This window comes from Periplaneta americana, chromosome 3 (genome assembly GCF_040183065.1).
Source record: "Periplaneta americana isolate PAMFEO1 chromosome 3, P.americana_PAMFEO1_priV1, whole genome shotgun sequence".
NCBI lineage: Eukaryota > Metazoa > Arthropoda > Insecta > Blattodea > Blattidae > Periplaneta > Periplaneta americana.
The window spans coordinates 201,680,087-201,696,542 of record NC_091119.1 but is presented as its reverse complement, the minus strand read 5'-3'; the positions used below and the strand labels follow the sequence as shown (position 1 = coordinate 201,696,542).

The following is a 16,456-nucleotide window of genomic DNA, read 5'->3' as shown; positions in this document are numbered from 1 at the left end:
AGATCCAAGAACGCATATACAGTCATAGTAGCCTTACGGTCATAGTAAACAGTACGTTCCAAAAATATGTTCGCGTTTTCCAGTGACGAAAGAGCTTTCAATATTGAATCATTTTCGCACAGGTACTGTCGTCCATTTGCCTACGTCGTATCCCGGTTTTCCCCACCAGCTTTTATTCGCTAGCTAGTGGCTGGGCTGTCTTAGCTCTTTTCTGAGAACATTAATTTCTGTTAGGAATTGGACATCTACGTAATATTATACAACTATTTAAAATAACTTAAATAAAAGGGCCTCGTTAAGTAATTAACTGTCACGTGATTTCCTCCCTTCCTACTACCCTACGACATAACCACTTGGACGGACAGTAGATAGTATGTCTGAGTAATTTTATCTTTTCGGATCGAGCGGAAGTGAAGATTGAATTTACAGTACGTAAGGTACTCTCTTATAGATTAGGTACAGAATTATTTCAACATGAGTCACTAGTATGAAGGACGAAACTGGTAATTGGGATTAGGTACAATAGTCTATAGTGCGATAATATGTACAAAAGAATTGAAGCCTGTATCGAAATGAACGGCCACCATTTTAAAAAATGTGTTTAAATATCCATATTATGATTATTTTTCAATTTAACTTCATTCTCTATATTGTACGCTAATGTGTTGTAGACAGTATAATATACACTGCATAATGAATACGTCCACGTGGACAGCTCAGTTCGTAAATGAAAACACTCATTGTTAATACTGTAAAGTAGTCTGAATAAACAAAAACCTAATGAAAATGATCAAACTCAAAATCGCGATATTTCCTAGTTTACATACATGGATGAACTACTTTTCTTTCCTCCTATACCTAGTAAAGTGATTTGTTTGTACATTACGCCAGTATCATCGAACTCCAGTCGTGGAAGGGGGTAGGAAACGGAGCTGATCCAAAGGTATAGCCAGGTTAATATTAAAAATGTTAGTAAAAATAAAATGATATCCCTGTATGTATACGTAACATTGTAGAAATTTCTTTGCAGGACGAAGTTACATTTGTTGTGATCAAATTTCTGCACATTTAAAGGACAAAGCTAAAATTCTTTCAATCATTTATTAACATAATACACTGCTCTCTTAAATTGACTGAGCGTATTGGGAATTAAATCAATGGCTTTCCCAAAACATGCTATGAAATGTTTTATATTAAAAATACGTCAACGAGCTAAATTATATTAAACTTTTTGTTGGAATATCTCAAAGAATAACCCCCTGATATTAATGGCATTACTTACGGTCCACTCTGTAAATATTATTTATTAATTTCAGTTTATTTGATTTTAATTGATTTCAATTTAATTTGCTTTATTTTATTTATATTAATTTATTGTAATTTAATTTGTTTTAATTTAATTTCATACAATTCATTTTAATTTCACATAATTCATTTTAATTTAATTTATTTTAATGTAATTCAATTTACTATGACTGAATGTAATTTATTTAATTTTATTTTAATTTATGGTAATTTAATAAAAAGTCAAAAGGAGGATAGCAATGGCAAAGGAGGCTTTAAGGAGAGTAGATAGTGATGCCTGTGCGATTAAAAAATTTTTGTACAATAGTAATATACGTTACAAGAGCGGTATGTTGACGTTTTCATGTTCGAGGAAAAGATTGAAAAAGCGAAACGTAGTTGAGCTTTTTTAATTTCCGAGAACATGAAAACAAACATACCGCTCGTGTATCGTACATTATTTTGTGCGAAGATCGTTTATTACATACCTGAAAGACGAATTTCTAATTAGTTGCAATGAAATCTCCATGTTGGTTTCTGTTTAATGACGCCAACTTCGGAACACCAAAATATCTTTTTCAACATTGTTGCAGTAAAATGTTTTCTGTGTTTACTATACTCCAGCAGGCCGTGATATACGTCTGCCTTTTTTTCCCCCAGTCTATAAATGCGAACTTAAAACAAACGGTAAGGTTATGTAATGATTTATTTTTCATTTTAATATTTTAACAATATTATTTATATAACATATTGCAGTAATAAAATCGGCATCTGGAATCTTGTTGATTTTTTCACGGCTTCCTTAATGTTACTTGTATCAGGAATGCAATAAGTTTCGTGAAGTAGTAGACTTTACTTAATTTTTGCAAATATTTAAAAACATTAATTAACATTGCAATTTAGGTGAAATTGCAGTGGTAACTTTCCAATTTATAATTATTACTATGTTAAACGTCTCTAAAAATAATATGTTAAAAGCCTAAAGCAGTAAAATGAATGTCGCGCTTAAGCGGTAAGAAGAGGGAAATTGTTATGTGTGTTACGTTGGGAATATTGAATGTGGTATTTCACACTTACCGCGTATTGGTTCTGTGCGGAAAACAAGCAAATACGCACGATCTCGCACAAAAGTTTAGTTCAATATTTCTAGACTTTTAATGTTCAGACTAGAATAAAAATTTCCATGGTTATACAATCCATGATTCCGAATTCATTGGTATAAAAGATAACTAATTAGCTTCGTATCCTAGTGCTAAAGAAAGGTCCTAACTGGTAACCTATTTTCCCACTTTGCTAAGTGTACTTCATTCTTCAGGTGCAAGTTACTTGCTACAATCTTCACTCATATACCTTGTATAAGCTATCTAGTAATGTATATTGTAAATTCTAAAGCAAAATTTAGTTAAATATTTCACCCCTAATAAAACAGAAAAAAATAATGAACTTTGTTTAATAATTTTTGCTATTTTTCTCAATGCATATATATACTTTTTTCTAGTGTTATGAGCGTGATATTCTTAAACCGGTAGGTCTATTATGTAGAACACAGGCTTCAGAGAACACTGTAAAAATTTCATTTAAATTGATTCGGTAGTTTCAGAGAAAAATGCGCTTAAGTTTGAAAAATGTCAACTTGTGGCAAACTGCATTATATTAAAAAGAAGGATGTATGAATTACATGCACCGCCAAATTTAGAGAGGCCATTTAAAGATCATATTAGCAGAAATATCTGCGACAATATTTACGTTTTTAAAGAGCAAGTTTTGTACTTTAAAAATAAAAAATTGGATTTTTGACCCATAATCATTACCTAGTTCCCCTAAAAAAAAAAAAGGATCATCATCTGCGGACCTCTGGAGAAAGAAGTAAGGAAGAGACTGGTGAAATGCTTTGTAAGGAGTGTAGCATAGTATGAGGCAGAAACCTGAATATTACAACGAAGTGAAGAGAAATGTGGATATGGAGAAGGATGGAGCGTGTAAAATGGACAGACAGAATAAGAAATGAAGCTGTGTTGGAAAGAGTGGATGAAGAAAGAATGATGCTGGACCTGATCAGGAAGAGGAAAAGGAATTGGCTGGGTCACTGGTTGAGACGAAACTGCCTTCTGAAGGATAATAATGCTTTAATAAGCTATTTCTTTTCTTTACAAATTCAAAGCTTCTAAGTTTTTTTTTTACTATATCCTAAAGTTACCCTAAAATATCCTTAATCTAGAATTACCCTGTGTAGTACAAATTACTCTACATTAGGGTAATAACTAGGGCTAGGATTTTGATGAAATTGCATCTTTTTTCTCGTAAGCCAGAAACATTGCTGCTTTAGTATTTATATGTTATGTGATAAACTGAGTGTTTCAAGACATATTTGTTAGGGCATTTTTTTGCATTTTTTGCCTGTTTCAACTCATAAGAGCATCGTTTGTTTTATTCGGACATTTTTTAGGCATTTTCATTTAATTTTGGCCATATATCCCCATTATTAATATAAAATGATGTTTATTTCCTTTGATATTTGTCTACATATTTTGTCCATTAATACCCATTATTTTTACTTGGTTATTTTAACGATGCTGTATCAACTACGAGGTTATTTAGTGTCGATGGAATTGATGATAGCGATATATTTGGCGAGATGAGACCCAGGATTCGCCATAGATTACCTGACATTTGTCTTATAGTTGGGAAAAACCTCGGAAAAAACCCAACCAGATAATCAGCCCAAGCGGGAGTCGAACCCGCGACCGAGTGAAACCCCGAATCGGCAGGCAAGCGCCTTAACCGACCAAGCTACGCCGGTGGCTAATACCCATTATTTTGTATAATATTTTAATCGTTTTCTACACAAATATTGCCATTTTCACGTAGTACTCTCCAATCATCCCTTCAATATAGACTCCTCTATACCTGCTAATTCCGGATAAGAGTGGCCTTGTGGTGAGCTACATGGAAATTACATCAGGTAAAATAAAATTAATTAAAATGTACTACTTAGAAAAAATTATGTAAAATTAAATAAACTTAAATGTTGGTACTGCTCGTAAAATTTAATTTAATTACTAGTCTAAATATTAAGTAGTACAAAACCTCTTTTCCTACTAAGCCAATTATGTAAGATCAATTTTAGGGCATTTTAAGGGCATTTTTGAAAGATTTTTAGGTCATAAATGCATTGCTTTTAGGACATTTTTTCATGATTTATAGGTCATCAAAATCCTAACCTTAGTAATATCCCTAAAAGTGACAACACTGGTCTGAGGTAAGACATGATGTGTGGAGTACTACAGCTGTAGTGCTAGTGGAGTGATTGCAACAATGGCGCGCCCTGACGGCAATGGGATGGGCAGATGGTTGCACTGCACCTGTTCCAACACCAGGCGACCTTGACGACTGCACTTGTACAAGTGGACGGACCAGACCGACGACGACTGCAATGACCAGAGACAGCATTCCAAACACCGCTTCCTACCCTTTCCCTCGCTCTCTTCCTCTACGTCTTCGTCAGTAGTTTTCTTTTCTGCTTCTTTTTCCAACTATTCATTCCCCTCTTCTATTTATTTCACTCCCCTCCTCTGCATCATACTTCCACTTTTCCTCCTCTCGTACTTGCTCCTTTTCCCTCATTTTCATTTATTCTTTTCTCCCCTCTCCCCTCGTGTTCATCTTCCTCTCTTCCTTCCCTGCCCTCTTTCGTGTTTGTAGCTTTCTCTCCTCTTGTTAATCTCTTCTTCTTCTGTCTTACATTCATTACCCTTTCCTCTTGTCTCTTATTCATCACTTTCTCTACTTGTCTCATATTTGTCTCCCTGTCTCATTAATATTTTTCTATCTTATATGTATTCCTCTTCCGTCTCATATCCCTTCTTGTCTCTTATTCATCACTTTCTCTACTTGTCTCATATTTGTCTCCCTGTCTCATTAATATTTTTCTATCTTATATGTATTCCTCTTCCGTCTCATATCCCTTCTTGTCTCTTATTCATCACCAGTGGCGTAGCATGAAATTTTAAGCAGGGGAAGCTAATTCAAGTTGTCTTTCATGCAATATGAGAAAACGTATTACAAAAATACAGTCTTAAAATAAAAAGTAGTCAATTTCAAGTCAGCAGTCGAAGATTGGTTGGAACCTCGTAAGTAACACCAATAAGGCATGACCTCAAATGAGACGTAATAAAATACGATTTCACGGTTTACACATATCTCTAACAAATAGACACGTATACGTATAACATTAGCTCACTCCCTGTCATACTTAGAGAAATCACAATATTAGAATCATTACGTAAGTATGCGTCTGTCTTTTGGTTGTGTCCTTCATTGACAGCAAGGGAGACGGTCATTTGTTTTTTAAATCACACTTTTGTTCGTAAGTCAGTCTTGATAATACAATTGTCCTAATAAATTCAAGTAAACTAGTGTCAGGAACTGTTATTTCACTCATTATTTATTATATCAGCCACAATGCACACTAACACTTCAACTGAACACAACTGACGAAAAGGGATAACTCGGAAACTACTTATTTTAAATGTTAAAGCTAGCTTCTTTTCGAGCCTTGCGACTAGGGTAGTTTAAAAGGGATGGAAAATCTGCGGGGTGGATTACACAGAAGAAACCGGTCTGCTTGGAAGCTGGTGTGTGCAGGCTTCTTGTTTACTGCTGCATCACAAATAATCCTGAGCTGCCGCATCACAATATTTAACGCGTAAATATAAATTCTATTAAAATTAATAAACAATTTTCTCCATAAACTGCATGTTTATTATGAAATTATTATTAAATGGGGAAGCTAAGCTTTTTAGCTTACATTGACGCTACGCCACTGTTCATCACTTTCTCTACTTGTCTCATATTTGTCTCCCTGTCTCGTTAATATATTTCTATCTTATGTTTATTCCTCTTCCGTCTCATATCCCTTCTTGTCTCTTATTCATCACTTTCTCTACTTGTCTCATATTTGTCTCACTGTCTCGTTAATATATTTCTATCTTATGTTTATTCCTCTTCTGTCTCATATCCCTTCTTGTCTCATATTCATCACTTTCTCTACTTGTCTCATATTTGTCTCCCTGTTTTATTAATATTTTTTATCTTACATTTATTCCTCTTCCGTCTCATATCCCTTCTTGTCTCTTATTCATCACTTTCTCTACTTGTCTCATATTTGTCTCCCTGTCTCATTAATATTCTTCAATCGTATATATATTCCTCTTCTGTCTCATATCCCTTCTTGTCTCATATTCATCACTTTCTCTACTTGTCTCATATTTGTCTCCCTGTCTCATTAATATTTTTCTGTCTTATATTCATTCCTCTTCTGTCTCATCTCTTCCTCTTGTCTCATATTCGTCTCTCTTCCGCCCCATATTTATCCCTTCCTCTTTCTAGGTCGCTTATTTGTACCTTCCTCTGCCTGTCTCATATTCGTCTCTTCCTCTGTCTCATATTCATCCCACTAGTCTCTTATTCATACATTCCTCTTCCTTTGTATCATATTCGTCACTTCCTCTACCTGTCTCACATTAATCTCTTTCTCTGTCTCATATCCATCCCTTCCTCTCGTCTCATATTCGTCTCTCTTCTACCACGTATTCGTCCCTCCCTCTTTCTCTGTCTCATGTTCGTTACTTTCTCTACCTGTCTCATATTCGTCTCCCTGTCTCATATTAATCTCCTTCTGTCTTAAATTCATCCCTCTTCTGTCTCATATCCATCTCTTCCTCTCGTCTCATTTTCGTCTCTTCTACCCCATATTCGTCGCTACCTCCTTCTCTGTCTCATATTCGTTTCTCTGTCTGACAATCTCTTTCTCTCTTATATTCATCTCCATTCTCATCCATTCCTTCCTTTTGTCTCATATTCGTCGCTTCCTCTTCCTGTTGCATATTTGTCCCTTTCTCTTTCTGTCTCATATTCGTTACTTCCTCTACCTCTCTCATATTCGTCTTTCATATCCATCTCTTCCTCTCGTCTCATTTTTGTCTCTTCTACCCCATATTCGTCGCTCCCTCTTTCTCTGTCTCATATTCGTCTCCCTCTCTCCTGCAGCATATTCATCCCTATTTTGTCTCATATCCATTTCTTCCTTTTGTCTCATATTCGTCTCCCTCTCTCCTGCAGCATATTCATCCCTATTTTGTCTCATATCCATTTCTTCCTTTTCTCTCATATTCGTCTCCCTCTCTCCTGCAGCATATTCATCCTTTATTTTGCCTCATATCCATTTCTTCCTTTTGTCTCATATTCGTCTCTTTTCTGCCCCACATTCGTCGCTTCCTCTTCCTGTCGGATATTCGTCCCTTTCTCTACCTGTTTTATATTCGTCACTTCCTCTACCTGTCTCATATTTGTCTCTCACATTCATCCCTCTTCTCTCATATACATCCCTTCCTCACCTTGTTTAATTTGTCACTCTGCATTCAAATGTTCTCATGTGAAGAAATGCTGGTACATGGCTTCCAGAATGACTTACGGTAAGGGACACTTAAACAAATTATCGTTCTGGAGTAAAATAATGTGGAACCTAACGCCAGTTCGTAGCCGCATTACGTCGAAGGCAGACAACCGACAAACGAGAGGCATGGCTCGACACTTCAGGATTACGCAAAGAGTAGTAATTAGCTTCCATGCAGTAATTACATGAATGAAAGAATCTTGAACATTTAATTAATGTACGTACATGTAAGTGGTCGCAGATAACAGGCAAATTACCTCTTGGAAAAAATGTAATTTACACGGCTTCCCAAGCTTTGAGTTCTGAAAAAATGATATAGTTACTTTCATAACATACAAGGCAGAGTCTTTAAAAAAACATTACGTAATCTTTCTCATTCGTAAACAATTAAGCGAGTGAGAAATTTAAAGCATATTTATCACAATTCTTCAGAATAAAATTTAAAAAAAAATCACAATATCATAGGACATTTTCCCAAAAGAAAATTTGTTTCAAAAAGTTTCAAACATTTACATGATAAACTGGCAAAGCCCTCTTTAAACGATATTATTTCGAACAAATTTTGAAAGGCCTTTGGTAGAAAAATCAGCTCCAGTTAAGACCCTACAAGGATGCTTCAATCTTAACAAAGTAATGCCCTAGAATACGTTCTCCTTCAAACTATCTCAATGAAAATTTACAGGTTTCTAATGGGAGCTGTTTAGTAGAAACTGGGAGTTTTTTTTTTAATTAATTGACCATTCGACTACTTTTATTACCTGGTTTTATGGGTTATTTGATGTATTTTTCCGGTCACAGAACAGTTTGGATTTAGGAAAAATAAATGCACGGAAAATGCAACACACAGGTTTACTGACAAAATTCTGGAGGCTATTAATAAAAAATTACAAGTTGGAGCGAATTCCTGTGATTTGTCCAAAGCATTTAACTGAATAAGTCATAAAATGCTCCTAGACAAATTAGATTATTATGGAATTAAAGGCGTTGCACAACAATGGTTTCACTCATATCTCATACATACGAAACAGAAAGTCGAAATCAATATAATTATGAAATCTACGTCGACACTGGGAATTATTAGTAATGGAATTCCTTAAGGATCAATATTAGGTCCCCTACTTTTTCTAGTGTTCATAAATGATCTTGCCCCCCTAATAAAAGATGTAGGTCATCCCATATTATTTGCAGACGACACAAGTATAGTAATTACAGCCAATAACTCCAACACATTCCAATCTTCAACAGAGACAATTATCCTCAAAATATGTAATTGGTTCTCAGCCAGTAAATTAGTATTAAATTGTAACAAAACTAACACAATTCAATTTAAATCCTGCCCAAATTCAACCTCGCAAATTTCAAGCCCAATAATTAACAACAGGGCCCTAATAGAAACAACAATCAAATTTCTTGCTTTACAAATCGATATGTTAAATTGAAAAAAATCATATTAAAGAAATTTGTCCTAAACTAAATTCAGCTGTTTTGCTATTACATCTATGCAAAAGATAATATCAATACCTTAAAAAAATATACTTTGCATACTTCGACACTCTAATGAGTTTTGGTATAACATTCTGGGGATATTCTACAGATAGTAACAGTATATTATTCCTAATACAAAAAATAGTAATTAAAATAATAGTAGGTGCCAAATCTAGGAAATCGTGTAGGACCATTTTCAAAAAACTACAAATTTTGTCCATGGCTTGTCAGTATATTTTTTCGTTAATAAACTTCCTCGTATGTAATTGTGAAAACTTTGCACTTAACAGTTCATAGCATAAATACTGGTCAAAAATGACTTTCATACTCCATCGGCAAGTCTATCGTGCTACCAAAAAGTAGTGTGTTATATGACAGTAAAACATTTTAATAGCCTCCCTACGAATATAAAAAGTCGGCCGAGTTAGATCTGTGGTAGCGCGTCTGCCTCCAGACTAACCGGCCCGGGTTCGATTCTGGGCGGGGTCAGAGATTATCATGTAAAATTTCTACCTCGGGACTAGGAGAGATAGCAGTGTATCAATATGCCTGTGTTAAATGCCTGGAAAAGGGGAAGTATTTTGTTTAAGTAAGGCATTATTTTATTTTGCCTCTCCAAGGCAAAGTATATGATTATGTCTCATGACGTACGAAATGGAAATATAAAAATTGGAAATTTATCCTTTGAAAGGGTGAAAAAATTCAAACATCTTGGAGCAACAGTAACAAATATAAATTACACTCGGGAGGAAATTAAACGCAGAATAAATATGAGAAATGCCTGTTATTATTCGGTTGAGAAGCTTTTATCATCCAGTCTACTCTTAAAAAGCTGAAAGTTAGAATTTATAAAACAGTTATGTTACCGGTTGCTCTGTATGGTTGTGAAACTTGGACTCTCGCGTTGAGAGAAGAACAGAGGTTAAGGGTGTTTGAGAATAAGCACATATGGGCGAATCAAAATATGGAAGTAGAATGTTAGTTGGGAGGCCGAGGGAAAAAGATCTTTGGGAAGGCCAAGATGTAGATGGGAGGATAATATTAAAATGGATCAGAGGGAGGTGGGATATGATGGTAGAGACTGGATTAATCTTGCACAGGATAGGGACCGATAGAGGGCTTATGTGAGGGCGGCAATGAATCTCCGGGTTCTCTAAAAGCCATAAGTTGAAATTTTTAGCGATGCTACATAATCACGCAGTTGATGCAGCTTCGTGAAATAACCAATAAAAATTACCTTCAAAAAGCTTGCCGGAAGTATAAATTTAATTAAACCTAGAACTCTTCTCTTGAATTTTGAATAACACCCACAGTTTAAAACACAGTCTCATCGGCTGTATGCAGACATTCTCGAGCGCGAATTCTGATTTATCGCCTAATGTTCCAGACCTTTAATATTTCAGCGTAATTCACAAACAACGATTCTGAGACAGCCGTTTATTATCACATGAGCAAGAGCTTTACTGTACCTCAAACTGCAGATGAAATCACGTCGGCATAAATCAGCCCCTCCAGCAAGGAACTAGGGATCTCGGCGAACCACGAACATTCCCATCATCTGATCTGTAAAAAAAAGAAAAAACAAGCAATCAATTCATATATTCTCTTCACAGGTGTATGGAATTGTAAACATAGTGCTGAAATTTATGAATCTGTTTTGTGTCAGGCTTGTATCCTGCAAGCCCGCTGGGAACTTCCTGCCGGTCATAATTCATGTTATACGAATTCGCATCTGTAATGCTAGGAGGTACGGCGGAGCACACTGTGAGCCATCCTTAATATTCCAGTCGCATTCTGTGAACGAGATAAGATGCATACAGTGGGCATACACAATGAGCTCCGTCCCAGCTAGATGGACGCTCGCTATCGTAATTGCATTAACACAGAAAATAAAACCACCGCGGGCGTGTGAAGTACAGGATGTAAACAACTTCGTTTAACAAAATAAATACAATATGTAATCAGTGCCATAAATTATTGTAAACAACGAATCTGATACAATGCAAAAGGGTGAACAACATATCAATGGCTGAGAACCACACTGTTTCAAGTCCATTTTACGAAATTTTTCACGAAAGTTATTTTAAGTTTCTAATTTTCGAAGCTGTAATAATATATTAATATATAGCCACAATATGTTGCTAGCATATATTTAAAAATAGGATTAAGGACTTTACTAATAGACGGTAATTATACACAGTATTTAAAGGGTGTAAATGATATTTTGTTATTGAAGTGTTGTATCAGTGAAGAATTGTGTTGTGTCAGTGAAGTGTGTTGTGTAAGTGAAGTGTGTTTGTGTCAGTGAAGCTTTATAGTTTATAGTGGCAGTGCAAAGTATTTGAACAGTGAAATGTTTTAGAAGTGTTAGTGAAATCAGGATAGAATCAGTGAAATGTGTCGTAGTCCCAGTGCAGTGAGTGAGTTGACAGCGAAATGAGTGTAAGGTACTTGTGCAGGTATGAACATATCATACTCGTGGGTTTTAGTTCGAACTTAGGTTTAAGGTACAAATTAGATTTACTTTAAATGTTATTTTAAGTGATCGTGCTTCATTTAATTTAGGATATTCCCTGTTGATGTTGTTGTTATTATTATTATTATTATTATTATTATTATTATTATTATTATTATAAATTATTGTTAGTATTATTATTAATTGTATTTTTATTAGTTATGTTTATTATTAATTGTCATTATTGAGTGTAATTAGTTACCACTGCCACCGGGTATATACCCATTGCAGTGTGAATAAATACATACATGTTTTTAAGGATGTTTTTGCCATTGTTAATTAAAGAAATTTTTTTTTAATTTATTTTATTTCTAAATATAAGAGGACATGGGTTCAAGAAAATCATTAAAACAATAAAAACAAAGTATTTCAAGTCCAGTTGAAATCAATGAAGATTAATTTTATTATGTACTGAATAGGACTAGGATTTTGATGAAATTGCATCTTTTTTCTATTAAGCCAGAAACATAGCTGCTTTAGTATTTATATGTTATGTGATAAACTGAGTGTTTTAAGACACACTTGTTAGGGTTTTTTTTTTGCATTTTTTGCCTGTTTAAACTCATAAGAGCATCTTTTGTTTTATTCGGTCATTTTTTTAGGCATTTTCATTTGATTTTGGCCATAAATTCCCATTATTAATGTAAAATAATGTTTACTTCCTTTAATATTTTCTTTACATATTTTGTCCATTTATACTCATTATTTTGTATGATATTTTAATCGTTTTTCTACACAAATATTGCCCTTTTAACGTAGTACACCCCATGTAATGGATCAGTCCAACCATCCCTTCTATATAGACTCCTCTATACTTGCTAATTCCGGATAAGAGTGGCCTTGTGGTAGACTACATGGGAACTAAAAGTAAAGATCCATGCCGCTACAGCCCATGAAGGGCCAAGACCGACCAGCTGACTGCTGACTTCACGACCACATTCCGAAGCAGAGGTGAACGATCATTCATGGAAACTACATCAGGTAAAATAATTAATTAAAGTGTACTACTTAAAAAAATTATGTAAAATTTAATTTAATTACTATCTAAACATTAAGCAGAACAAAATCTCTTTTTCTACTAAGCCAATTATGTAAGATCAACTTTTAGACCATTTTTGAAAGATTTTTAGGTCATAAATGCATTGTTTTTAGGACATTTTTCATTATTTATAGGTCATCAAAATCCTAGCCCTAGTGATGAACAATGATACAACACAGTTTCCTCTCATTCTTCCAATGTAGCATTACAAAATTCCTCTTCACCAAAGGTGTATATTGTTGTCCAGCTTCCCTTTTTAATTTCCTTTTCTCTTTCTACTTACTGAAACTAATGTTTGAGAAATTCTTCACTTGTATCTCGTGATGTCCCTGGTCCTTGCTCCTCTGAAGAAACATGAATTTGCCAATTGAACAATATGTGGATAAAATGTGGCCCCCTAGGTCACCGGATTTAAATCCGATTACATTTCTGTGTTTGCGGTCATGTAAAATGCCTGATTTACACTTCTGAGTTGAACACACTTCAGGAATTGCTATTTCGGATTGAACGTGCCCTTCAGCTAATAAGTAATGATCCAGGACTTCCCGAGAAGATTCGTAGCTCACTACAGAGAAGAGCACAACGTTGCGTTCAGATGCAGGGACACCATTTTGAACACCTGCTATAGCTAGAATTCAATTAGAGATGTCTGCGAGGAATCAAAACAGAAAATATGAATTAGCTCCACAACGATTAATACAAATGTGTATTGGAGTTTTTTACTTGGATTAGTTTGTAGTTCTCATCTGTAAATTATTGACCACCACTTTTGAAGCACCCTGTATTACGTTCCATATTGAAATTAAAGTAGGCCTGTTTCATTCTCTAGATTTAACGTATAAATTTATGGATTGTAAATTATTTAACTGCCAAATTATCGTTAATATTATAATTCAGCATTCTTGTGATCATTCACGTATTATGAACTGATATTTTTGGAAAATATTTATGTATTTATTCATTTATTCATTCATTTATTTATTTATTCATTTATTCATTCATTTGTTTGTTTGTTTATTTATTCATTTATTTATTATTTATTTATTCATTTATTTATGTATTTATTTATTCATTTATTCATTCATTCATTTATTCATTCATTTGTTTGTTTGTTTATTTATTTATTATTTATTTATTCATTTATTTATGTCTTCATTTATTCATTTATTCATTTATTTATCTATTCATTTATTTATTTATTTATTTATTTATTCATTTATTATTTATTTATTCATTTATTTATGTATTTATTTATTCATTTATTTATCTATTCATTTATTTATTTATTTATGCATTTATTTATTTATTTATTCCTTTATTCATTTATTTATGTATTTATTTATTCATTTATTTATGTATTTATTTATTCATTTATTCATTCATTTGTTTGTTTGTTTGTTTATTTATTTATTAATTTATTTATTTATTTATTATTTATTTATTCATTTATTTATTTATTCATTCATTTATTTATTCATTCATTCATTCATTTATTTATTCATTCATTCATTCATTTGTTTGTTTGTTTATTTATTTATTCGTTTATTTATTTATTCATTTATTATTTATTCATTTATTATTTATTTATTTATTTATTTATTTATTTATTTATTTATTCATTTATTTATTTATTCGAATGACAGGTACATAGATAAGTTATCTTTTACCTAAACACAACCTCAATATTAAAACAGTTAACTTAATACAACTTAAAATTAAATCTAATGAAGGAACTAAACTAAATCCTTAAAGAACTAAAAACTAAGAACTAAACAGAGGCATGAGCTTCCCAGTATCTGGCACATTCAGTCAGTGATTTTAGAGCTGGGCAGCGTTGGAGATGATCCCTATTCATCGCTTCTTGAAGGTCACAAAGGGTACAGGTTGGATGCTGATAAATACCGAAACGGTGGAGATGCTGCGCCAAGCAGTCATGACCAGTTGCAAGGCGGAAATGCCTAATATAATCCTAAATAATGACAGAAAAACTTCCCATAGAAAATAAAACACAAATGAATGAAAGAAAAAGATAACAGACGGTGAAGATATGAAAAGAAACAAAATACTGCAGAAAGAGAAAAATATGAGAAAAGCCAGAAAGCACAGAGATGAGCGCGTCGCCATGGCAACCAGCTGAAACTCATTACTTCCCACTCTTGCGTTGTGGAGATCCCCTGCAGAGGATCCTAATGAACACTTCACACTACTTCATTGTTTTTTTCTTTAGGTTCCTGGACCCTCCCTCATATTTGGCCCCCCACGACGCCCAGTCTGCGGGGGGGCCCTGCACTGTAACGTAAACTTTTTGCAGGTCTAGTGAGCTTCTCCGCTGCAGAGAGACTCTGTTCAGCGACCGGTACGTCCTTACGGCATCCACATTCACTTGCAGCTCCAAGTTCCTGTCGTCGTAACACTAACCAACGGTCCTTCACTGCAAACCCAGCATTGTCTAATCTTTCCTATTTTCCGCCTTTCTCTTACTCTCCTCATATGATCCATATATCTTAATGTCGTCCATCATCTGATATCTTCTTCTGCCTCGAACTTTCCTACCGTTCACCATTCCTTCCAGTGCATCCTTCAGTAGGCAGTTTCTTCTCAGCCAGTGACCCAGCCAATTCCTTTTCCTCTTCCTGATCAGTTTCAGCATCATTCTTTCTTCACCCACTCTTTCCAACACAGCTTCATTTCTTATTCTGTCTGTCCATTTCACACGCTCCATTCTTCTCCATATCCACATTTCAAATGCTTCTAGTCGTTTCTCTTCACTTCGTCGCAATGTCCATGTTTCTGCCCCATACAGTGCCACACTCCATACAAAGCACTTCACTAGTCTCTTTCTTAGTTCTTTCTCCAGACGTCCGCAGAAGATACTCATTTTTCTATTAAAAGCTTCCTTTGCCATTGCTATCCTCCTTTTGACTTCCTGGCAGCAGCTCATGTTACTGCTTATAGTACACCCCAAGTATTTGAAGCTGTCCACTTGCTCTACTGCCTTATTTAGAATTCGCAAGTTTACCTTCTTTATTTTTCTTCATGTTGTTTGCATTTATCTTCATCCCATACTGCTCACAGCTGTCATTTAGCTCCAGTAGCATATCTCTTAGTATCATCTGCTCTTCTGCCAACAACGCCATATCATCAGCAAATCTTATGCACTTTATTCTTCTTCCAACTATCACTCCTCCCATGTTCTGAAAACAGTTCTTCACCAAATCCTCAAAGTAGGCTAGATGTTGAACAGGGTAGATGATAAAGGGCATTCTTGTCGTACTCCTCTCCCTATTTCACTTTCTTCAGACATTTCTTCTCCTATCCTGACTTTGATTCGTTGTTTCATATAAAGGTTACTGAACAGCCTCCTGTCTTTCCAATCCACACCTATTTTCTTGAGGATGCCCATCAGTTTGTTCAATCCACTCTGTCAAACGCCTTTTCTAAGTCCACAAATATTATATACACTTCTTTATTCTTCTCTAAGTATTTTTCGCGGATTATAGACAAGTATATAAAAAGCTTCAAAATATAAAAATATGCTGAGTATGGCCAATAGATCATTAAAACACGCTCTCAAGATAAAATTCCCAAATATGTACAGGGACATCATTTTATTTTTACTTCAATTTTTATTGCACCTGAGTTTTTGAATGTACTTCACTCCCACCCCTTCTACTAACGA

At 34.4% G+C, this 16,456-nt stretch overlaps 1 protein-coding gene across 1 annotated transcript in view; it reads right to left on the bottom strand.

Moving 5' to 3' along the window:
- Nucleotides 1–16,456, bottom strand: part of LOC138696965 (pleckstrin homology-like domain family B member 1) — a 733,810-nt gene that overhangs the window by 471,066 nt on the left and 246,288 nt on the right. The window contains exon 2 of the mRNA XM_069822500.1: nt 10,693–10,786. The gene's annotated coding sequence lies outside the window, so the exon portion shown is untranslated. The remainder of the gene's footprint in view (nt 1–10,692; nt 10,787–16,456) is intronic.